Genomic DNA, 24,166 nt, shown 5'->3' with positions numbered 1-24,166 from the left:
TGCTAATGAAGCAGGGTGTCACTATAAAAACAGTGCACAGAGCCAAATTGAGACTATTCAAATGCCACCATTTTAGTTTCTGTGACACTTAATTTTGCCTGTCATTATATTTTCCAGTTTTACACTAATTAGGTATCCAAGAGAAAGGTCATTCAAGGAGGATTACACTTTCAAAATATTCACTAGAGAGGATGGCGTGAGATGTTATCTAACGGCTTAGATGTGTTAGGATAAATGCAGAATTAGGTTTCCAAGAAGGTGCCTACCCTAATGATACCTGAGAGCAGATATGTGGGTCAGAGATTTCCAGTTACAATCATGCTCTTCATTCATTTTATTTCCTCTAGAACGTTCTTGAACTGGCTAGGTTAGATAGGGAGGTTCACACAATGTTCACACATATTTTAAATATTTTTGGTTGCATTAGAATCCACTTTTGCTATTTACTTTTTGTCTTATTTGACTTTATTTGGCTTTAATATATCTTATTTCTCTCTTCATTCATCCTGAAATTAGTTTCATTTCTCTCTATCTTAGACCTTCTTTATTGTAAGTCTATCAGAGATGAGGATAATGAGACTCCAAAGAGTTAAAGGGTATGTGATAAGTTACACTTGAAACAATGAACAAAGTTACCAGATTGTCCTTTTATATTTCATCATAGAACTATTTTCTCATACAAAAAGAAACTCCATTCAAAAGGTGTTAAGTGGCAAATATATTAGAGAACAGGGGTAATGGTCTATGTGAAGAAAATATATGTGACAGAACTGGTATAGGATGTGGTGATGTTGAATAAAGAGCCTGTCCAAGGAAAACAACCATGGAGTACATCTCTCATTGGAACAGCAACAGTGTTTATAAGTGTGTCCTAAAGAAATAAAAACCCATCTTACCATAACAGAATCAACCTTCGCCATAGATTTATCTCAAATGCACCTAATAGTGTGAAATGGACAGAATACACAGACTCATAGATACCACAATACTCTTGATCTAGAAATGTATTTGAAGTGAATACATCCTCACATTTCTTACTTTTCAGACTGTGTTGTTGTAATGATAGGAATTTTGCATCATGTTCATATTTTAAACGATTTTTTTTGTATTTCCATACTGACAGAAGTAACCTCCTTTTCAATTTTATGTGAACTTAAAGCTATGAAGTACATATTAAGGAATGGCTGCTTACCCATCCTGTTCCCTCACAACTTGACATTAATTCTGCCTTACTCCCGTGGAGCTTTGCTGTAAGATAGGATCAAATGCCTTTTCCTTTGTAGCTCTTGGCATCTGGAGGAAACTTCTTGCATTTCTCTGCCTCATTGACGCTATCTCTTCTTTTTCTCATATGCTTCTTGAAAGTCTCCTCTCTTGCCTAAAGCTCTCTTAATTTTCCTCTCTCTTTGTGGTTATTTAACTGTGTAATTGTATTATTTAACTTTATAAATCATTTTGGGATTCTGTGTATGTAAGACACAGTGTGAATAATGTACTCCCTGAATCTGCTCTGTGAAGCCAATGGAAATTGCTTAAACAGCAATCGCAGCAAGTTGGATTATTTCCTCTTCTTTACTTTTTTTGCAACTCAACCAATATGACAGAAGAAAGGAAAAATGCTGCTACTTAATCAACGTAAGTTGCTCTGTTTTGTGTATGTGGTGAATTCTACATCTAACCTATTGACTGCTGTTCTTCCCACTTTAGTGATTTTTTTTTCACGTATCAAAAAGGACTTCATTTCACCACAGTGGTTGCTTTTATCTTATATAAATAGTCAAGGTAACATTTTATTCACATCTGTGGGAAAGTCTGAGAAAGAAAACCATTGCGACTTTGGTAACTCTGCTTCAATCCTGGGGTATATAGTCATACAATAAGAAAGAGAAGAAACAGAGACAGACAATCATGTCGTACTGGTGACATGAAACTATCATCAGTTTTGGATTACCTATATTAAGTTTCCTTGACATATGAGAAAAGTATAAATTGACATTTTTACTCAACAGCTAGGTTTCATTTACATATATCTACATTAAAAATATAATTATTACTTCTCAAGATTAGAGTTGGCCCAAGACTCTGCTCTAACTGGGCACTGTAGGAGGCAGATGATCTCTAGACTGAGGAGGCTGCCAGGGCCCTCCTGTTGGCTCCCTATGGCAAGTGGAGCTTGGGTTGACTGTGTTACCTGCTTCAGGAGACTGTTGTCCACTTCAGTGGTGGTTTTTATTCTGAAGATTTATTGTTGCAGTTTTAACTTCCATCTTGATTATGTTGCCTGGGAAACAAACACTGAGCTGCAAATTTGCTTAGAGATGTTCAAAATACTATGGCTTTCATGGTCAGAGCTTGTGGACTAAAGGAAGATCAGAAGTTTGATCTATGGTATAGTGAATAAAAATGCCATAGTCAATTGTAAGTGGGTCCTGTTGCTGAGATAATTTACTGGGCAAATTATTATGGGGAGAATTATTATGCAAAATTCTATTCTAAAACAACCAAATTTTGTATTTGATCTTTTTCTAGGAAAAGTACATATTTTATTGTAATAAGGAGCTGATTTAGCTAGTACAAATCTTAAACAGATTCTTGGTGATAGACACTTGCTTACCAATCCAATAAAGCCAAAGGAAGGAATCCTGATTACGGGTTGCTTGTTGGCATGGAGATACTCTATCCCAATTTCTCTTTAAGGAAGTGCTGTTTACATGCTGGGCATATCATCATCAGTAGACAGATCATCAACTGACCATTGGCAGACCATCAATGGACCATCTTTCTCCATCAGCCTTTTGAGATGTGTTGCTAGATGAAGCCATCTTGACTTAGCTCAGACCATCTTATAGAGCCTCTTCCATTCACCTACCCTGGTAGAAGATAAAGGCACAGCCATGTCGACCAGAAGCCTGGGAACTGGTGAGCTTTCCCATGCCCAGTGCTCCTCATGGAGTTCTCTGAGATTTCTGAAGCCTGACCCCAGTCTGATGCTTTTTCTTTCCTAATTCTATTAATGAGTCTTGATTCTAAGACTACTACTAATAGACTTCCTATCCACTAAACTCAATACTGGAATATACTTTAGTGTTTAAAAGCAAATCCTAAAACTTAAACTTGTTGTTTAAGCCAAGAATAATTTTTCCACAATTCTTCCCCACTGGCCAAAGTGTTCAACTTTGATAGATTGAAATTAACCATAATGAGAATACTTATCTGAGGAATTCACCATAGGGAAGGGTATGCTGGAGGGTCCATATGCTTCTATAATTCACCCTGGAGGTAGCAGCTAGAGCTTTAGTTAATTTTCTTCACTGCAGAAATTATAAGGAGAATGCTGTGGGATAATGCTTTTGTACACTGGTTTAATAAAACACTGATCAGCCAGTAGCCAGGCAGGGAGTATTGGTGGGATAAGCAGACAAGGAGAATTCTGGGAAGAGGAAGTCTGAGTCAGGAGATGCCAGCTTGCCGTCCAGGGAACAACATGTAATGGCACACAGGGAAAGCCACAGAACATGTGGAGACATAGGTTATCAGAAATGAGCTGAGTTTTATTGTAAGAACTAGTCAGTAGTTAGCCTGAGCTAATGGCCAAACAATTTTAATTAATATAAGCCTCTATATGTTTACTTGGGTCTGAGCAGCTGCAGACCGAACAGGACACAAAAAAATATTAGCTGCAGGAGAAAGTATGTGTGTGTGGGGAAATTGATGCCCCATCTGCATAAACAATTTTGTGATGATAGCTAATCTTATCTTTTCCTTTCTAGAGAACCCATTATCTTCTCTTCTTATACATCACTTCTGTTGAGATAGTTTGCTACATGGTAGGTGATCCTGATATATGGTATATGTGCTGTCAAACTTGTTCATCTTAAACAATAAACAAGGATTGGGATGTAGCTCAGTGATAAAGAGGATAAAGAGCTTGCCTAACATGGTGAGGCCTTGTGTTATCCCTGGCACTGTAAAAGTAAGCAAATAAATACCTGGCATTTGCCCATTTCTCCAGTGTAAATATGGTCATTACAGCTATACTGGCTAGTTTTGTCAACTTGACAGAGCTAGAGTCATCAGAGAGGTGGGAGCCTCAATTGAGAAAATACCTCCATAAGATCAGGCTGTAGACGAGCCTGTAGGGCATTTTCTTACTTAGCGATTGATAGGGGAGGGCCCAGTCCATTGTGGGTGATGTCATCCCTGGGCTGGTAGACCTGGGTGCTATAAGAAAGCAGACTGAGCAAGCCACGAGGGGCTAAACAGCAAGCTTTTTCCTCACTGGTCTCTGCACCAGCTCCTGCCTGTTTTGAGTTCCTGCCCTGCCTCCCTCTAATGATGAACAGTGATGTGAAAGTGTAAGCTTAATAAACCCATTCCTCCCCAATTTGTTTTGGGTCATGTTGTTTTCTCATAGCAATAGTAACCCTAACTAGTACAAGGGATAATGCCATGCTCCATATGTAGTATGTAGTGGAGTTTAGAGGAGATACATAGAAATAATTCTTAGTTTCAAATCTAGTATAACCTGGCTGTAGTGAATAACTGATTAAGACCATCTTCCCTACATGGTCTAAATATTTGGTAATCATGGGTTTATTGACCATAGCTGTGTAACTTGCTCATTTACCTTCAGAATTAAATAATAAAATACCTAAGCACATCTTAGTGGACCAGAGAGGTGTACACATAATCTTCTTTACCATTCTCTTTAACAGTAGTCTGGTTTTCTTCTGATCACTAAAGCCAAATACCATTGACAGGATGGTAATGCATTTCTTTCCTTGCCTTCTGATTTTATACCATAAGGAAACCAACGAATTTGGATTGAGGTCACAGCTGACAGTTTGATGAAATTATTTTCTTGTTTCCTGGCATAATATTTTGCTAGCATATTTGCTAGTCATTTCTCTTGGAGAATTGGGTTGTGAGATAAGAAGCACATATACTCTATATAATAAATGGAAACAATGAAAATTAAAGCCATATATATATATATATATATATATATATATATATATATATATATATATATATCTTTTATTTCCTAAAGCCATGCTTCCCCTGTTGGAACAGTTTTTTAGAATGATGTCACTCTATTCCTTTTGAATTTTTACTTAGTAGTATTCTTTACAATTTCATATACCTTATTATGAGCATATTCAACCACAGCTTCTCCCAGATCCATTCCTACCTCTAGATGAACCATCTCTCTTTCAATCTCTTTCAATCTCTCTCTCTCTCTCTCTCTCTGTGTGTGTGTGTATGTGTGGTTTCCTTCTCATATGTCTAATCTAGAATTCTCTATGTAAACCAAGATGGCCTCAAACTTGCAAACTATCTACCTCCTGATTTTTCTGATTATCTAAAAATAGAACTTTCCTATCATTGAAGACTCAGTGTGGTGCCTTGGGCACTCTAGTTTTCATAGGAGAGTAGTGGATTCTTGCTGAGTAAATATAATATTATGATTTTTTTAAAAAGAGGCCTTTTGTTATGGTTTGGTAGTAAAAATTTGAAACACTTATTTGCTACTTTTATTTAGATAGCAGGTCATATGAAGAAGTTTGACTCTAAGATTGGATTTATTATTTCTCATACCAAACCATTTATTTCTGCATTTATTAGTTTAGCTCATACTTGAGTGTTTAAACATGTGCTAGGCATTATGAAACACATTAAAGGAAACGAATTCTCTTAATGGAATATATATTTGGCATTCTTATTTTGTTAAGGAAATAACAAGTACTCTCTTCTCATTTTCATGGCCTGAGATGAAAAGGCAGCATGAGAATTGATGTTATCTCATGTCCTTTGAGCTTCCATTAGCTATTATAATGATAGTCTTTCTTGTCCTGAAATGACTAACATTTGATTTATAAGAGAAAATAATTATATTTTTGTAGTAGCCACTCCTACCTCCTTGCTCAGTTTTTATTGTATTTCGAGTTGAATGTAGACTAGAGATTAGAGCAATCTCAAATAGACAATGGATTTTTTTTTTAAAAAAAAATTACCATTTTAACCCACGGCTACAGCAAGTAGTGAAATCGTGTATAAACTGTAATTTTTTTCTGAGAAATAGAAGTGTTTCTGTCACTTGGTTTTTTACCAAGTTGTAGCTAATCTTTTTAGATATTTATAACCAGAGCAATCATGGGTATTTGCTCACCTATATCTATTGGAGATAACACTTGGTACATTGTCCTTCACATTGTCAACTAGCTAGAAATGAATTTTATATTAGGAAACTTTTTATTCATTTTACATACCAACCACAAATCCCCCTCTCTTTCCTCCTCCACCCTTCTCAGCCTCCCCCCAACCCACCCCCATTTCCTTCTCTTACAAGGTAAGGCCTGCCATATGACAACTTTCATCAAACTCCTTTGTGTCTTTGTGATGTATTATGCAAGCTAACTGGGTTGAAAACATGTGCGCTGTCCATCTACTCAAATGTAAATTTTATGCTTTTCTTTTCCCTTTTTTGGCATAAGAAAGTTCTTACTGTTTCAGTGAACAAGTAACTTACTTGTTCCTTCTGGAAGATTTTTGCTAGACTTGATCCAGTTAAGGAGAAGGAGAGCAATGACTACTTCAGCATAGCTTACCAAGTCTCTCTGTACTTTTCAAACATGCTGAAAGGAAAAGTATCATTTTGAGTCATTGACATACTCAATTGAATTACAGGCACATGGGTCATACCAACATGACAGAAATAAAAATGAATGTCCTTTGCCCAAGTGTGCTCTGTCTCTGTCTCTGTCTGTGTCTCTCTCTCTCTCTTCTCTCTCTTCCTCTCCCTCTGGGAGGACACATTGCAGAACTGGGATGTACTCTCGTCTCTAGTATGCTCTATTTTCAGCATAATGAAACAAAAGCTTAAGCTACCGAAGAACTGATGAATGATTCAATTTAAAATTATTCTTCTTACATTTGTCTTCAAGCACTCTCTCTTCCATCCTGTCACTGTTCTTCATATCCAGGATTTGCTATATATTTGAGTTCTGAACTGGGATGGGAGGTATGGGGGTAATCATTTTATTTATTTATTTGTTTAGTTAGTTAGTTAGTTAGTTAGTTTACATGTTCTTTTAATAAAGATTTTTATTTTATAATTAATTTAATTTTACATATCAGCCCCGCCCATGTCCTCCCTCCTCCCACCCCCCACCCCTTCCCCCCAATCCACCCCCCACTCCCACCTCCTCCAAGGCAAGGTCTCCCCGGGGGACCCTGCCCAGCCAGGTAGATTCAGCCCAGGCAGGTCCAGTCCCCTCCTCCCTGCACCAAGGCTGAGCAAAGTGTCTCAGCATAGGCCCTAGGCTCCAAAAAGCCAGCTCATGCACCAAGGACAGGTCCCGGTCCTACTGCCTGGGGACCTCCCAAATAGTCCAAGCTCATCAACTATCTCACTTATCCAGAGGGCCCAGTCCAGCTCCTAGGGGGCTCCCCAGCCACTGGTCCACAGTCCAAGTCTGGCTACTTGTCCCTGCGCTCCCTCCAATCACTGTCTCAATATCCCCTGCCCATATAATACCTCCCATCTCTAGCCAGTTGGATTCCTGGAGCTCCACCTAAAAGGGGGGGGGGGTAATCATTTTAATTGCTACAAAGATTCTGAAAAATTTTCTGTAATCATGATACAGTAAAGAGGGTGAGGAATTTGTTTTAGTCAAATTATCAGAGGAACTAGGAAAGTCAAATCCATTTGTCACTGTTAAGCCAAGATCATCTGAACTTTTCTCTTTTTTTATACTCTTTTTTTTTTCTGAAGTTACTATAAACAGTCCAATTGTGAGCATTTAGATCACATTTTCTTTTTCATCTATACAAGTTATTAATTTAAATTGATTATTTGCTAGTTCAAATGTGAGTGATACAAGCTTCACACCTAATTCAAATGCAGCTTTGATGCAGAAGTGTTGAATGAATCTTAGAAGTTCTTATTAATAAAAATCAAACCTGAAGCCAGGTATTGGGGTGAATGCTGGAAGATCAGAGAAGCAGAACAAGCCACAGCCACCTCACCTCGCCACTTCCTCAGCTGATCCTGTTTCCTCAGACTGGAAGCCTTTCAGGCCTCATCCAGAATGAATCTCAGCTGAACTGTTGCTCAAAAGCCTAAAAGCTTAACCAGCTCTAGTTCCCGGTTTCCACGCCTTATATACCTTTCTGCTTTCTGCCATCACTTCCTGGGATCAAAGGCTCACTTCCTGGGATTAAAGGCGTGAGTCACCATGCCTGGCTGTTTCCAGTGTGGCTTATAAACTCACAGAGATCTGGATGGATCTCTACCTCCCAAGTGATAGGATTAAAGGCATGTGTACCACCATTTTCTGGCCTCTATATCTAGTGGCTGTTCTGTTCTCAGACCCCAGATAAGTTTATTAGGGTGCACAGTATTTTAGGGAATACAATATCACCACACAGAAGTTCCAGGACAGAGCTGAAGAAGCCACATTTCTTCATTAAGTTCCTACGAGACTGGCTCCATCTGTCTTGGAACATATGTAGCTTCGAAGAAGTCCAGTTGACATGGCCTCCATCTGAGAAATAGTCATACAGAAATTTAAAGGACTTGTCTATAAAACCTGGCCCACTGATAAAACACCTTACTCCAACCTACTAAAGAGATAGTAGACCTTTCTCTGGAAGTTGGATACAGTATATGTTTGGTAAGTTTGTAAATTGAAAGAAAAATATGATGAAACTAACTTCCAGAGAAAATAAATGTATGGATCTTGTAAAAGCTCTGCTTTCCTTATGTGAGCCTAGATTTCAAAGTGATTTCAGTTTTTGGAAAGAGCAAGCATATGATGTGGGCCTTCTCATTGGTATTATTTTGACTTTTTTCCTAGAGTGCTTTCTGAAAGTCATGAGTATAATGTATGAGATGTTAAACAGACAGAGTTAGGGCAGAGAATTCAGATCTGAGTTCAAGAAAGAGTTAATGGGTAGGCAAAACTCAGGGAAGTTCTTCCTCAAAATGTGCTATGAGTATATGTGGAAATCATTCATGTGGAAATCAGTGCATATCCATATATTTCTAACCTAGTATTTGGAGGTTTTGTGTTAGTTTCAAAAAATCCTTCCCAAGCTTACTACCCAATCTCATCAGGAGTTCTGTGAATATGGCACTCAGGGGGCCATTAAACAATCTGAATGCTGAAGTCTTCTCATTTGCTTTTCTTAGATATAGAAATAGGTGTCTCCTCTCCCATAGCTGCAAATAGCAAAACATGGTGAGAGTTCTCTCTTCTCAATCATTTTTCAAATGTTGGAACCACTTTAAGTCTCTAAAAAGAGTTGATCTCTTCACCAATTCTTTTTTTCAATATAATCTACACAATGATCCTCCAAATTGGTACTAATACTTAAGGTCAAACTTTGTCAATGCTTTTCATTTTACTTCTGACTTAATAGAGATAATCATGAAACATGGACCAGAGTGTCTTAGAATAAATAAATTCAATGTTTTCAAATCTAAACATTTTAGCTTTGAAATAAATGCAACAAAGAAGCAGTAATAATAACCTTACATAAGCTAAATATATGGATAGCACTGACAATTCCAAAATCTCATCAAATTCAAAAATTAAGAAGCCTTATGGAATGGAATGATAGCTCTCTCTCTCTCTCTCTCTCTCTCTCTCTCTCTCTCTCTCTCTCTCTCTCTCTGTGTGTGTGTGTGTGTGAGTGTGTGTGGGTGTGGGTGTGGGTGTGTGTGGGTATGGGTTTGTAGGTGTGTTAATTGCTATGAGTATATGAAGGTCATGCATTTAAAAAATTAGAAGACTGTCTCCTACCTTTGTGAATCAGCTTCCTTCCACTATGACAAAATAAATGAAGCAAACAACTCAATAGAACAAATATTTGTTTTGCCTTAACATTCCAGAAATCTCTAAGCCTGATCTCTCTGCTTTGTTATTTTGGGGTCTTTGGTAGAGAAGCTGGGATGGGACAAAGTTTTTCACTCTAACCTAGCCAAGAAGCAAAAAAGACATGAAGGGACCAGGTTCCCGATGTCCCTTCCAAGGACATGTTTACAGTGATCTGACTTCCTCTGTTATGCTGTGCCTGCTAAAGGTTACACCAACTCCCCAAACTGTCACTAGTCCAAAATCACCATTTCAGTGGGATGGCAGTAAATAAAACTTTCCCAGAGAAGTAATTATCCCAGTGAGTAAGTATTTTATCCCCAAGATTTCTGATGACGAAAACCATGAATAAGACCAAACAGGTTGCAAGTGTGTCTCTCATGCCAGAGAACAAATATATGTTTTAGTTTTACTAAAGTACAAATTTCATCATACTGGAAGAGTGGAAACTTAACTTGTGGCTTTCTTCATAAGTAGTAGAATAGTATTCTTTTTTGTTTTTTAGCTTATAAGCATTCATATTGTTTCTAACACCGATTTTAATATAAACTAACTAGAACTCAATTTGAGGTTGAACTCTGTAATGAGTGTTAATTTATCTACATCATCCCCTTACCTAGAAATATCTGTAAAACCAATTTTTGGCAAGAATATACCCTTGGCAGAAGCACTTGGGGAACCATATGTGGAACATTCATTGACAATCTTTCACACAAACTGCTGTACACAGTCCTTTTCCAGGCAAAGGTACAGTGAATCAATGACCAAAAAATGTCAGATTTTTATTTTAAATTTATAGGCTAGATATATTTAACCATTACTTATTTATATTTAATTTATCAAGCTGCTGGTCTGTAGAAAGTGAAGAAGCTGGGCCAAAGTGAGAGAGCAGAGAAAGCTGTGTGTGGGAAGGACACAGCCTCCTCCCTGCTCATCACATTGTCTGAGCCCTCATCCACTGATATAGATGTCCAACCATGGTGATGGTTGTCATGAATTTATCTACTTGTTTCCCAAGGTCAGAGTTTCTGACGCTTGTCTAAGCAAAAGAGAATCTACCCATTCCTAGCTGTCCTGGAAATCTCCTCTCTCCTGAAAGTGAAATGTGGACCCTGGAGGCCCCTGAAATAATAATTTAACTGTTTTGAACTGAAGATAGTTCATTGGATAAATAAGAGTGCTTAGGACAGCCCCAGAAAGATGAAAGAGAGTATGTTAGAAGTGACTAATACACACACACACACACACACACACACACACATACACACATGAGATAACTAATAGATCAGTAAATTATTAGAGTTTCTGTAAGCTACCAGATTTAGTTATCTACATCAGAGAGGACGGAAGCTCATAAACAAAATAAAAAGAAGATTCAGTATATTCAAGTGAGTGTCCTATCATATTGATATGGCCCACATTGACAAAAGTGAAGACTTGAACAACAAAGCTATTCTAGTTTTTTTTTTTTTTGCTTTGTTTTTGTTTGTTGTTTTATTTTTTTCTTTGCCTGTGCTAGCCAACATGCATAGGCATTAGTTCAAAGCAGACCACACAAAAATGTGCCCAATCCTCAGTACATTTCCAGGGTAAAGATGAATTATACTGGCCTTGTCCAACTGGACATTCTCTGCTGTGCTAATGCCAGAGGAGTGATATACCACATCTGTTTCTATGGCATATTTCCTTCCACTTCATCACAGAAAGATAATGGACATTTGGTCTACAGAATGTTGTATCTAGTGATACCAAGGACAGAAGGTATTTTTTCTAGGGGACCCTGTCCTAAATCCTGTCAATGTATATATCCCAAGAGCCCCTAAGTCTAGAAGAGTACATTTTATTATCCCCCGTTAAAAGTAACTTTGGTCAACACATGATTCACCAGCCCAATGCTAGACTTCTGTTAGGGGTATTCTTGAGATTTACAAAAAATACTCTAGCTTTATATTCAAATAGCATGAATAGATGCATGTAAAAGATTGCAACTCTAAGAAGCACTGGTGATATCTTTCTAGATGTACTTCACATTAGCAAAGAAAGGCTTCTAAACCTTGTGAGGAAAGTTCCTGGGCAAACTACTTTTGGCTTGGAAAATTTTGTCAGTTCCATACATACACATTGGACCATTTTTAATATTTATCACAGGTAATTCAATGCATTTTAAAACATCAAACAACACAGTGATGAGAATATTTTAGCTATACTACTGAGTGAAAACTTGATTTTACTGGGCATTTAATTAGGCTTACATATAAACAGCCTCATACAAATAGCACAAAAAATGAGGCTATTTTCTTACATCAAGACAATCATTGAAACTTCCACTGTGAAGGAACAGAGAAAAACACCTGTCATACTCTCATTTTTACCTGATCATCTATAGTATCTGTTGTGGTTTGAATAGGAATGGCCCCCATAGGCTTATAGATTTGAATGCTTGATCATTACAGGTGGCACTCCTTGACAAGGATTAGGTTTTGTGGCCTTGTTGGAATAAGTGCTTCACTGGGGGTTTTGTTTTGAGGTTTCAAATGCTCAAACCAAGTCCAGTGCTCGCTCTCTCTCTCTTCCTGTTGCCTGCCCATCAATTTGTAGAATTCTCAGCTCCTCCAGCACTGTGTCTGCCTGAAAGCCACCATGCTTCCTGCCATGATGATAATGGACTAAGCCTCTAAAGCTGTAACCTGGCCCCAATTTAATGCTTTCCTTTATAAGAAGTGCTGTGAAAAAAAAAAGTTGCTGTGATCATGGAGTTTCTCATAGAAATAGAACATTGACTAAGACAATATCTTAAGTCAATGGTTTCTGATGAACTGGTGTTCATATCAATTACCCAAATTGAGACTTTTATTCTATAGTTGTTCAAATATATATTCATCACTGTTACATTTTGTAATTCAAACTCTTACTGTGGCTGCTTATAAAGGAATATGTTTCTGTTGTTGGAGATTTTCTTTCCATATTGTTCCCACAAAAATTAGTTAGGAAGATGAGCACATATCAAACTTGTGATGTCATGCTCTACGATCTCTTCCATTACCTTCTGAATTCACAATTTGTGTGGTCTTTATTTCATTGATAAGCTCCACTAATGCCCTGCTCAGGTATTCTAAAGGAGTAATGTGGAAATCACTTAATCTGGGGAGAGATTAAGTGATTTCTGTGTCTTGTGAATTCTGATACCTAAATATTTCATAAACCCAATTCTTGTTTTCTATCTCAGTTCTGATTTGTAGCTTCTTCTGAAGTGTAAATCTTCCATTTTGAAGGGAAGTTTCTTAATACATAGGATATTACAAAGGAGGTAAAAAAAAGAGAGGAAGTTCTAAGAGTATCTGAAACTGCATCCTGCAGAGAAACCCCTTAATCTTAGGGAGTAAACAACTCGAAGACCTTAATAACTCCCTGAAACTGACTAGATGCATACAGCTCATCACTCCCCAACCACATATAAGCAGTAGAGAATGCTGAGAGATACAGTCAGACAAGCTGGACTGCTTAATGAAACAAGTTAGCCAAGGTGCCTTCAAGAAGCAGAGACCAACTGAGCGAACTGGAAGAGACTCACACCAACCAAACTACCTGAAAGTGACATCATCAAACATTTTGAGCTACCTGAAGGTAGTACAGCAAGCTCTAGGTATCCAAATACTGTGAGACACCATCTATGCTGGTGTAGGCTTTGGTGACGCCACCAGTCTTTGAGTCATTTCTGCTTCTGTAAGTAATCCTCCACCCATATTCCTGCAAGCAACACTCAAAATCCTCATGGTTTAACCAAGTTGGAGTTTTGGAAGTATTTGTGCTTTGGTCTGTCATCAGTTCCCTTTCTGGGATGAATAGATGTTTGTTCGTGTCTCCTCAAGAATAGTGTCACACATGTTCCTATCAATGTTTACTTAGAAATTACTCATGTTATTTTTAAACTATTTTTCCTATTTTTAAATTTTTTATTGACTTTTTTTGTGAATTCCACATCATGCACCCCAATCCCAGTTATCTCCCCATCCCTCCATATATGCCCTCTGCCTCTGCAACACCCCCCCTCCTGCAAAAAAAAAAAAAAAAAAAGAAAAAGAAAAAGAAGCAAACATACAAACAAAAATCTCACTGTGGAGCTGTGGTGTGTCACACTATATATACCTTTTTAAGCTTTACTTGAAAATGTTCTTTGCAATAAGTCATTGGACTGGTTTCAGGCCTCTGACTTCTGCTACACTATTAATGTTGGATCTTCACTGGGTCTCCTCCTGTTCCTCTGTGTCATGGAAAGCCTGCAGCTATGGTTCTGCATGGCCAGCCTTTTCACATGTTCCAGCACTTCATGGATGGGGCAGATGTTGAGGTGGGCCAACTCAAAGGCCTGGATCTGGGCCTGATTGGTAGCTGAGTTAATCAGTCTGTCCTCTCTCCTGCTCCCAAGTCACTGGGACCAGCTCTTTCTGCTTTGACCAAGTGAGGGGTATGGCAAGCTCTGCTGCCTGTGGTAGCAGACAAGGGAAGGGACTAGCTCTCCCATGTATATACATTCAAGGGGGACTCTCTTGGACCCACTGTACCAGGGCCAGCTCTCCCAAGTGCTGAAGGTAGCAAAGGGCAGGACAAGCTCATCTTCTCTGTCCAGGCAAGGGTCAGGGCTAGCTCTCCCACACTGCCCAGGCAAGGGGCTTGACCAGCTCCTCTGTACTCATACCACCAAGGCCAGCTCTATTGTCCTGCCTAGATGAGGTGCAGGGCCTGCTCTCCCAAGGGCACCTGGAAAGAAGTGAGAACAGTTCTCTCTCTCTCAGGGTCAGCTCTCCCACCTGACAAGGATTGAGACTACTTCTGAGCTCATGCCCTCCAGCCCAACTCTGGGACATAAACATGGCTTCAGGTGGGAGCTTAGACCCCAGGCATCCACTTGGCCTTTGGTGGTAACATGGACCATGGACATCAACAAAGAGTCCAGCTGTAGTAGGGCCACGAATCCAGACATGGCGCTTGGTGGTAGCATAGACCTAGATGTCATCATGGCTTCAGGTGACTGAAGAGGCCAGCCACTCAGATCAGCATGGGCCCAGGCAGCATCAAAGCCTTCAAATATCTACATGGCTTTAGGTGGTAGCATAGGCTTCTCATATCAGCCTATTCCTCATCACCATCTCATCTCCAGTTCCACCACGTTCCACAGCACATGAACTACTACACTTCTCTTTTTATCCAATCTATCTATCAGGTACTCTACTTTCCCCATGTCCTCACTGCATATTTGTTCGTCATAGTGGCATGGGCTCTGGTGTGTCATTTTCTAGGCTGCTAGTCATCTCATTTTGACTAATTTCAAAAAACAAATTTCAGAGTGTAATTCCTCTTAGCATGTCTGTGACATTAGTAACCATACTTGGGATTGAGTCGTTATCAAGAACAGAAATATATTTTTCACAGTTTTGGGTGATTGGGGTGGGGGTGGGCATCCAAGATCAATATCATCAGATTCCTTATGAATACTTTTCCCCAGAAATGATAATATTGTTGTCATCACCCAAGAAGGAAAGGGAAAAGGGACAGAATGTTGGAACCATAGAACGAGTGAGGGCAGAGATGAAGGATCCCACTATGTCGAATCCTCCTAGGGATCTTGTTCCAATCCTGGAGTGGAGTCTTCTTCAGTCAGTTACTTCTCAAAGGCTCTACCTCTTCACTTTCCCTCAGTAGGCATTAACCTTCAACATGAGCTTTGGAAGTCATGTGTGTTCTGACCACAGAATCCTTTCTCTGAGCTATGTGAGACGTCATTGCCAGACTTTTCTGATTCTGACCTTCATGATCTTTAGACTCTAGACATTCTAAGTTCCATGAGAGTCTCATGCTGTCTCCCAGTTTCTTGGATTTGCATAATGAGTTTTATTTTATAACATTCACATCTCAGATAGGTACACCTGTCAAATTCCTATGAATGATATGGATTTTAGCTCCATTTTCCTCTTCTGGAAAACTTCAACCCCCTATTCAAACCATATAGATTAATTTTCTGTGCTATGATTTCTACCATTATAAAAAATTTATTCCATATAGTCATATATATTATTTCTTTTCCTCACAGTTACAGCACTAGATTCTATAAGAAAGATATGATAATTAGACTAATTATGTGACATGTTCAGGTCATGCAGCTTGACTTTTAGTAGAAGGAAAATTGTAATCCATATGATCTGAAACACACAAAAGTCAGAGGTTCAACCCCCAAGTGATGCAAAAATATAGTCATTCATAAAGTCATCATGGTTACCAAGTGTCACTGAACCAGATCTGTAAAGGATAGATAGGTTAAAATGTTTTCTAACTTTTTGAATAAGAAATGAGAGTTTGGATAGACAGGCTTTCTTTTGAAAAGAAAGCTGTTGTTTAAAGACATTAAAGTTAAGTGAAGTTCCAACTGACTTTTTAGAGCCCATTCTTTATGATGTGATGCTTTACTTAGCCTTGATGCAAGGATGAGGGGCTAGGTTCAGTCCAAACTTGGTAAGCCAGCCTGGGTTGACTAACCAAGGGAGGCCTTACCCTCTATGAGGAAGGGATGGTGGTGGGATTGGGGTGGGAGAGAGTGGGAGAAGGGAAGGGAGGTGGAACTGGGTTGGTATGTAAAAGAAAAGAAAAAAAATTAAATAAAAAAAGTTAAGTGAAGTTGTTTTTAAAGACATTATGAAAAAATTTAACCAAAACTCATCTTCATAAACATACTGAGCTTTCTTTGTGGAATCATAGAATATTCTGTACATTTATTTTTATTTTTAGACTTATAAAATTGCTTTTTTTAAATTTATTCATTTATTTTTCTATTATCAGCTTGATACAGTATAAATTCTTATCTTAATAATGAAATGTTTCATTGAGACTTGCTCAGTAATTGAGTAAAACCAAAACTTATTATAAGCCACAGTCATCCTAGGGTTCCCCCCCTGCTATATATATATATATATATATATATATATATATATATATATATATATATATCCTCCATGGTTCTGTGGGCTGAATTCAGATTGTTCTTTGCTTTATATCTAGAATCCACTTACAAGTGAGTACATACCATGTTTGTCCTTCTGGATTTGGTTTACCTCACTCAGGATGATTTTTTTTTTCTTTTTTTTGTGATATATATTTTTTATTTTACAATACCATTCAGTTCTACATATCAGCCATGGGTTCCCCTATTCTCCCCCCTCCCACGCCCTCCCCATACCCCAGCCCACCCTCCATTCCCACCTCCTCCAGGACAAGTCCTCCCCCGAGGACTGTGATCAACTTGGTAGACTCAGTCCAGGGAGGTCCAGTCCCTTCCCAGGATGATTTTTTCTAGTTCCATCCATTTGCCTGTAAATTTCATACTGTCATTGTTTTTTCTCTTCAAAGTTTCCTTTTTCACCCTAGAGCCTTATTTCTCTTCTCCTAAGTCAACTAGCACACAGCTTCATTTCCTATTTTGCCACTGGAATTTTCACCTGGCTACAAGAGATGGCCAACTGAGATTCTGTATTCTCCATTGCTAGGCATACCTATTAGGATCACAGTAATTTTCTACTGCACTGCCTCCCCCAAATGTCCACTCAATTCCAGTCATTTCTCCCTGTACTCTCTTCCTCCACTCCATTACCCTCCACCTGATCCCTGTTCCTTTCCCCACCCTCTCTCAGTCCACCCATAAAATCAATTCTCTTTTCCCCTCCTGGGGAGATCCCTGAGCCAACCCTAGACCCCTCCTCTTTACCTAACCTGTCTGGGCCTATAAGTTGTAGCTTGGTCATCATTTACTCAATGACTAATATCCCCTTAAAAGTTAATACAAACCATATTCATCTTTCTTGGCCTGGGTTATCTCAATCAGAATGATTTTTTTTTCTAGTTCCATCCATTTGCATGCAAATTTCATGATGTCATTTTTTAACAGCTGAGTAAATACATCATTGTGTAAAAGTACCACAATTTCTTTATCTGTCATTCCATTGAGGGACATCTAGGTTCTTTCCATTTTCTGACTATTATGAATAAAGCTGCAAATGAAGATGACTGAGCAAGTATCCTTGCAGTAGGATGGAGTATCCTTTGGATATATGCTCAAGAGTAATATAGCTGGGTCTTGAGGTAGATTGATTTCCAGCTTTCTGAGGAACCACCATATTGATTTTCATAGTGGCTTTACAAGTTTTCACTCCCACCAGCAAGAGAGGAGTGTTCCCCTTGTTCCACATCCTTACCAGCATAAGCTGTTACTTGTGTTATTGCTCTTAGCCATTCTGAAGGATGTAAGACGGAATCTCAAAGTAGTTTTGATTTGCATTTTCCTGATGGCTAAGGATGCCCAACATTTTCTTAAGTGTTCCTCAGCCATTTCAGATTGCTCTATTGAGAATTCTTTGTTGAGATCTGCATCCCATATTTTAATTGGATTGTTTGGTTTATTGATGTCTAGTTTCTTGAGTTGTTTTATGTTTTGGATATTAGCCCACTATGACATATAGAGTTAGTAAAAATTCTTTCCCATTCTGTAGGCTGTCACTGTGTCCAATAGATAGTGTCCTTTGCCTTACAGAAAGTATTCAGCTTCATGAGGTCCCATTTATTAATTCTTGATCTTAGTGCTTATGCTATTGGTGTTCTGTTCAGAAAATTGTCTTCTGTGCCAAGGCATTCAAGGCTATTTCCCACTTTCTCTGCTATCAGGTTTAGTGTGTTTTTATGTTGAAATCTTTGATCCACTTGGACTTGAGTTTTATACAGAATGATAAATGGAAATTCATTTACACTCTTCTACATGAAGACATCCAGTTAGATCAGTACCATTTGCTAAAGATGCTGTCTTTTATCGAGTGTGTATTTCTGACTTCTTTATCAAAAGTCAGTTGTGCATAGATGTGTGGACTCATGATTTGGTCTTCAATTTGATTCTGCTAATTAGTGTGTGAATTTTTATACTAATGACATCTTTTTTTATTACTATAGTTCTGTAAACTTGAAATCAGAGATAGTGATACCTTTACCAGATCTTTTGTTGTTCAGGATTATTTTAGCTATCCTGGGTTTTTTGTTTTTCCATATGTAGTTGAGAATTGTCCTTTCAAGATTTCTAAAGAATTGTGTTGGGATTTTGATGGGGATGGCATTAAATCTGTTGATTGTTCTGTATAAGATGGCCATTTTTACTGTGTTAATCCTACTAAACCATAGTATGGGAGAAATAATCAAGCTGAGAGGTCAAGTCAATAAAATAGACCCAAGTAGAACAATATGAAGAAGTAATGAAATGAGTTGGTTCTTTGAGAAAATCAACAAGATTGACAAAGCTGTGTCTAAATTAACTTAAATGAAGAGAGAACACATCCAAATTAGCAAAATCAGAAACAAAAATGGAGACATAATAACAGACACTGGTGAAATCTAGATAATCATAAAAAGATACTTTACAAACCTTACTCCAACACATTGAAAAATCTAAAAGAAATGGATAATTTTCTCAATTGCTACCATCTACCAAAGTTAAATCAACATCAAATAAACAATTTAAATAGAACTATAATCCCTACAGAAATGGAAGTAGTCATTGAAAGCCTCCCAGCTTATAAAAGCCCAGTGCCAGATGATTTCAGTGCAGAACTCTCTATAGTCTCCCGAGGACAGTGTCAGACAGGACAAGGAGACTACAGGAGGTTTCTGGCTACCGAGCTGGAGATGAGATTGGGGAGACTGGATCTCAGGAGTGTAGGAGAGGTGTGGGACTACTCTCAATCTACTACACCTCCTCTCAACTTATTTGTGGCCCTGGGAAGAGTGGCCCTTGGGTTAGCAGGGGATGCCTGCTGAAATTGGGGTCTGGGACAAAGCAACAAGTGGGATTAGGGAGGTTAGGAGGGGATGGTCTGTGGGCAGGGGCAGGAAAGGGTGCAGGTGGCATTCTGTTGCAGCACTAGGGATGAAATTGGGGGGTTTAGTCTGGGGAGACAGAGAAAAAGGAGACAGTCTGATCTCTAAATTTCTAATTATTAATATACTAAATGTGTAAATATTACTTGCACTTCATATATATACATATATATATATATATGATTTTATAGATACGTTAAATATAGATATAGACATAGAAAAGTAACTTCAGGGCTGACTACTTTATATTAGGTAAACAATTGGTGAGCTCTTCTCTGAGGAATAATATTGTTCCTCATCTCTGCATTCTTCTTTACTTCACTGTAGTTACTGGTCATGAAATTCCCCTTTCATGTTAGCATGCCCAATCATGTCATCCTTGTTCAAGTTTTATTTAGGAAGACATGATGATGAGACTTCATGGGCACATCTGGATATTTATAGAAGGGGAAATCTCACTGTAAACTGTCTGTTCCTCTGGCTCATACAATTGATTGCCCCTCACCCCCACTATGACATCTGAGACTTACTTGCAGGAGTTGTATTGTAGATGTATCAGCTGGGACTCAGCACCATAAGGTCACTTGTGGGTTTTGTTTTTTTTTTTTTTTTTAATTGGCTTTGTTTTCTGGAATAGTCTCCATCTGTTGTGAAGGGATATTTCTTCGATCATGGATGGAACCTACACTTATTTGTGAGTACAAAAATAAATATTTGGAATGTAGTTAAGAATTATGCTACTTTAGTAAAATGGCAGTTCCATGTTATCTTCCAATATTTGTAATTTCACTAGTTCTGGGTAGTTTGCTAGATTTCCAGTACTAGACATGCTTTCTCTTTTATTCAGTGGGCTTTAAGTGAAATTAAATGGCTATTGGTTACTGCCAACATATGCATGCCACTATTATACTATTAGGTTTACTTGTTATAATGCTTGTTGATATAGTTTATAGGCAGTGTAGGTGGGTATGACAATTGGTTACATCTCGCCCTTGGAATTTTTAATGTCACCTTCTGGTACTATGGAAACTTGCCCTCAGAGAGGAGGTTTTCAGGTCAGAACCAGCTCAGATCCAGTTCTTAATGGTATCTTCCTACACGTGTTTCATTATATGTTGTTCTCGTTTGTTCTTTCCTCAACTGTTATCCCACATTGCCTCATCTTTAGCTGATTCTCCCCCCCCCCTTTATTTTAAACTGGAAAAACAGCTGAAGATCATGAATCTGGGAAATGGAAGTGTGGGGAGGACTGAGTGCTGAAAGAGCTGATAGGGAGATGAGGATGGATGGGAGAAGAAAACTAGGATACATTATATACATGTGTGAAATTCCAAAGCACTAATTTAATAAACAACACACACACACACACACACACACACACACACACACACAATATATATATATATATATAATAAAGAAAAATCCCAGTCTAAAATTAAAAAGTGTGTGTCTCCTGGAATGACAAGATTCAAATTTTGGAAGTAACTTTCTGTCAAGAATTTGTCTTCAATCACAATTATTATTAAAATGTTCAGCCGGGCGGTGGTGGCGCACGCCTTTAATCCCAGCACTCGGGAGGCAGAGCCAGGCGGATCTCTGTGAGTTCGAGGCCAGCCTGGGCTACCAAGTGAGTTCCAGGAAAGGCGCAAAGCTACACAGAGAAACCCTGTCTCGAAAAACCAAAAAAAAAAAAAAAAAAAAAAAAAAAAAAAAGTTCATCAAATCAATCCTATCTTGTTTAGAAATTACTCTTTTGTTTAAAAAAAAAAACATTGTTGCCATCATATGACAATAAAAAGTGATTTTTCTGGTATTGGTTTGTTTTCACCAAAAATATTTCACTAGTATTTCAGTGTTTTCCATTCTCAAGTTTGCTTGGAATTTTCATCTATTTTCAGAGTCAAGAGCGTACACACACACACACACACACACACACACACACACACACACACACACACACCAAAGAAAAGATGGCTGGTAAAAATTGAAAGAAGCCATGGGGTGCTCTCACTAACTCTTTCCCTTTACTGAATTTTAATTCATTGATTTAAAATGATCTAATATGACCTCATCTTCTATTAAACTCGCAGAACTATTAGAAAGCTATTCATGTTCTGTCATTTTTAATTTATTATGAAGTTTATTATCACATGTAACTTAGCAGTTATCAACAGAAAGTATGGTTATTGTCAACTATTGATTGATTGACAAGCTCTACATCACTGGCTCATTAAATAGAATTTAGATAGTAATGCAAGGAGAGAAAAGAATCTCTCTACTGTACTCAGAAATTTAGTATTATGAAAACTGAAATATTTAATGACATGACTTCTTCCCAAAACATAAAATATGGATAGGACTTGCAACAAAAAGTCAAAGCATTCTGGAACTACCACACATTTCAATATTCATCATGGGTTATGAGTGTTATGAGTATACTTAAGTTAACAGTAATGATATTCTAATATCCAAAGTAGCAAGTTTTTCATATGTAATCTAAGATACATGAACATAAATCATATTTTTTGTGTCACATGGAGTTTAGGTCATGTTTGATTTTAGATCAAGGTAGGTGGAGAATATATAAATCAGAGAGAGAGAGAGAGAGAGAGAGAGAGAGAGAGAGAGAGAGAGAGAGAGAGAGAGAGAGAGAACCAATACAATTATAAAAGCTAGCCCCTTCTCCCATGGGCTACTTGAAATTGGTTGAAATTTTCCATGTAATCTTTGTTCTAGCCATTAAAATGTAACATTAACCTCTCTCTGGGAGATCAGAGATGGAGCCAAAGTGGCCGTATTTCATGATGCATACATTGATCTGGGAGAGGAGATGTCATGAGAGAAAGGCATTTCCCATCCAGAGAATGATGTGAGGGAGAAATCATGCTGCTACTGAAGGGCTAATGTTAATCACATTAAATAATTCCTCTCTACTACTTATTCACACACAGCCACCCAATTTTATTTAAGTGCACACCATAATTTTGATCTTATTTACAGTTGGACTCTTTTCTATCCTCGGGATGAGATGTAGTTAGACCTTCCTAACTGATTTTCATCATCTTTCAAAGCCTTGCTACAAAATGCATCTGAAAATATTTCTTCTAAAATACTTATCATCATGTGTATTCTGTTTTCTTTATATAGTAAAGTACTGGATTATTTGAGAGTGATAACTTATTTTTCTTTTGTTTATACCAGAAGAACATGTTCTACATACATATATCATATATTCATATATATGCATCTATATTGTGTATGTGTGTATATATGGTATATATTCTAAGTGCTTTAATGTATTATTGTTTTACATAAATATTACAGTTTTACACATCTCACTCAATATTTAGTAAGTTATCTGTGAACAACACTGACCTAAATAATTTGAATCAGTTCTCTTAAAGCAAATATCCTCTCTCTGTTCACTGACATGATGTTTAATCCATTGCATAATTCCTATTTTTCTTTTCCTTTATTATCCTTATATTTGAATAACTGTTCAGCACAAATAGTTTATCAATTACTTTATGTAGCAGTGTTTGCAGTAAAACATACCTTTCACTTTCCTTTGGCTCAGTTCTGATGTTAAAGCATCTAAAAACAAAAACAAACATAAAAAAAAAGAGTTGTTAATACATGCAGATGATTGTTCAGGTTTTTCTCTCACTTTTCTTGTCGACTGTGTTAGTCAGAACTAAACTTATTTTTAATCTTATGATTTACAAGTCATATTTTGTCATATTTTTGGAATTTAATTATGATTTTCATGTGCATAAACAATCTACTCCATTCAACAAATCCTTTTGTGATTTTTTTATTCCTTTGGGGGTAGCTATTGTAACATCATTCAGTGAAGATTCTAATAAAATACTAGTAGAGATTGAGGCATGGGGTTATGAATAACTGATACTTTATTAACCTTCCATCTCTGTTTCATAGTCTTTCTTGATGATAGTGATGAGCAAGAGAGAATCTTCAGTCCTGGACTTGTGTTGTATGTAGCTAGGCTTATTTAGGAATCCAGTGTTCTGAAAGTGTTTAATGTCACAAAGTACAAGTTAGTCTAATCAAATTAAAATTAAGTGCCAAGTCTTTGTTTAGCCAACATGAACAGAATTTGCTTTGTTCCTTGCTTAATAATATAACATAGTGATCTACTACTGTCAAGCATTGGCCTATCATGTTCAGCCCACTCAGAGATCAACAATCTCAAGCCTGAATGAAAGGTTGACATTTCTTGTAATAGCAGCGACTACTTCAACAGAAATTCCTTTAGGGTGATGGCTTTTCACAAGTGAAGGATTATTTGAAATTTTCTGATTGATGTGCCAAATGGGAACCTATGCAGTCAAATGCGTGTAGCACATGGATGTTAGATGTTCTGC

General features: G+C 37.7%; 1 long non-coding RNA gene across 1 annotated transcript in view; it reads left to right on the top strand.

The window, feature by feature from the left end:
* LOC114691914 overlaps positions 1–24,166 on the top strand; it is a 65,457-nt gene that overhangs the window by 1,940 nt on the left and 39,351 nt on the right. The window contains exons 3-4 of the long non-coding RNA XR_003734303.2: positions 2,698–2,919; positions 3,771–3,827. This is a non-coding gene — a long non-coding RNA (uncharacterized LOC114691914). The remainder of the gene's footprint in view (positions 1–2,697; positions 2,920–3,770; positions 3,828–24,166) is intronic.

The sequence above is a fragment of the Peromyscus leucopus genome, chromosome 12 (genome assembly GCF_004664715.2).
Source record: "Peromyscus leucopus breed LL Stock chromosome 12, UCI_PerLeu_2.1, whole genome shotgun sequence".
NCBI classification, from domain to species: domain Eukaryota; kingdom Metazoa; phylum Chordata; class Mammalia; order Rodentia; family Cricetidae; genus Peromyscus; species Peromyscus leucopus.
The sequence above is the reverse complement of the archived record's forward strand: the minus strand, read 5'-3'. Positions and strand labels throughout refer to the sequence as shown.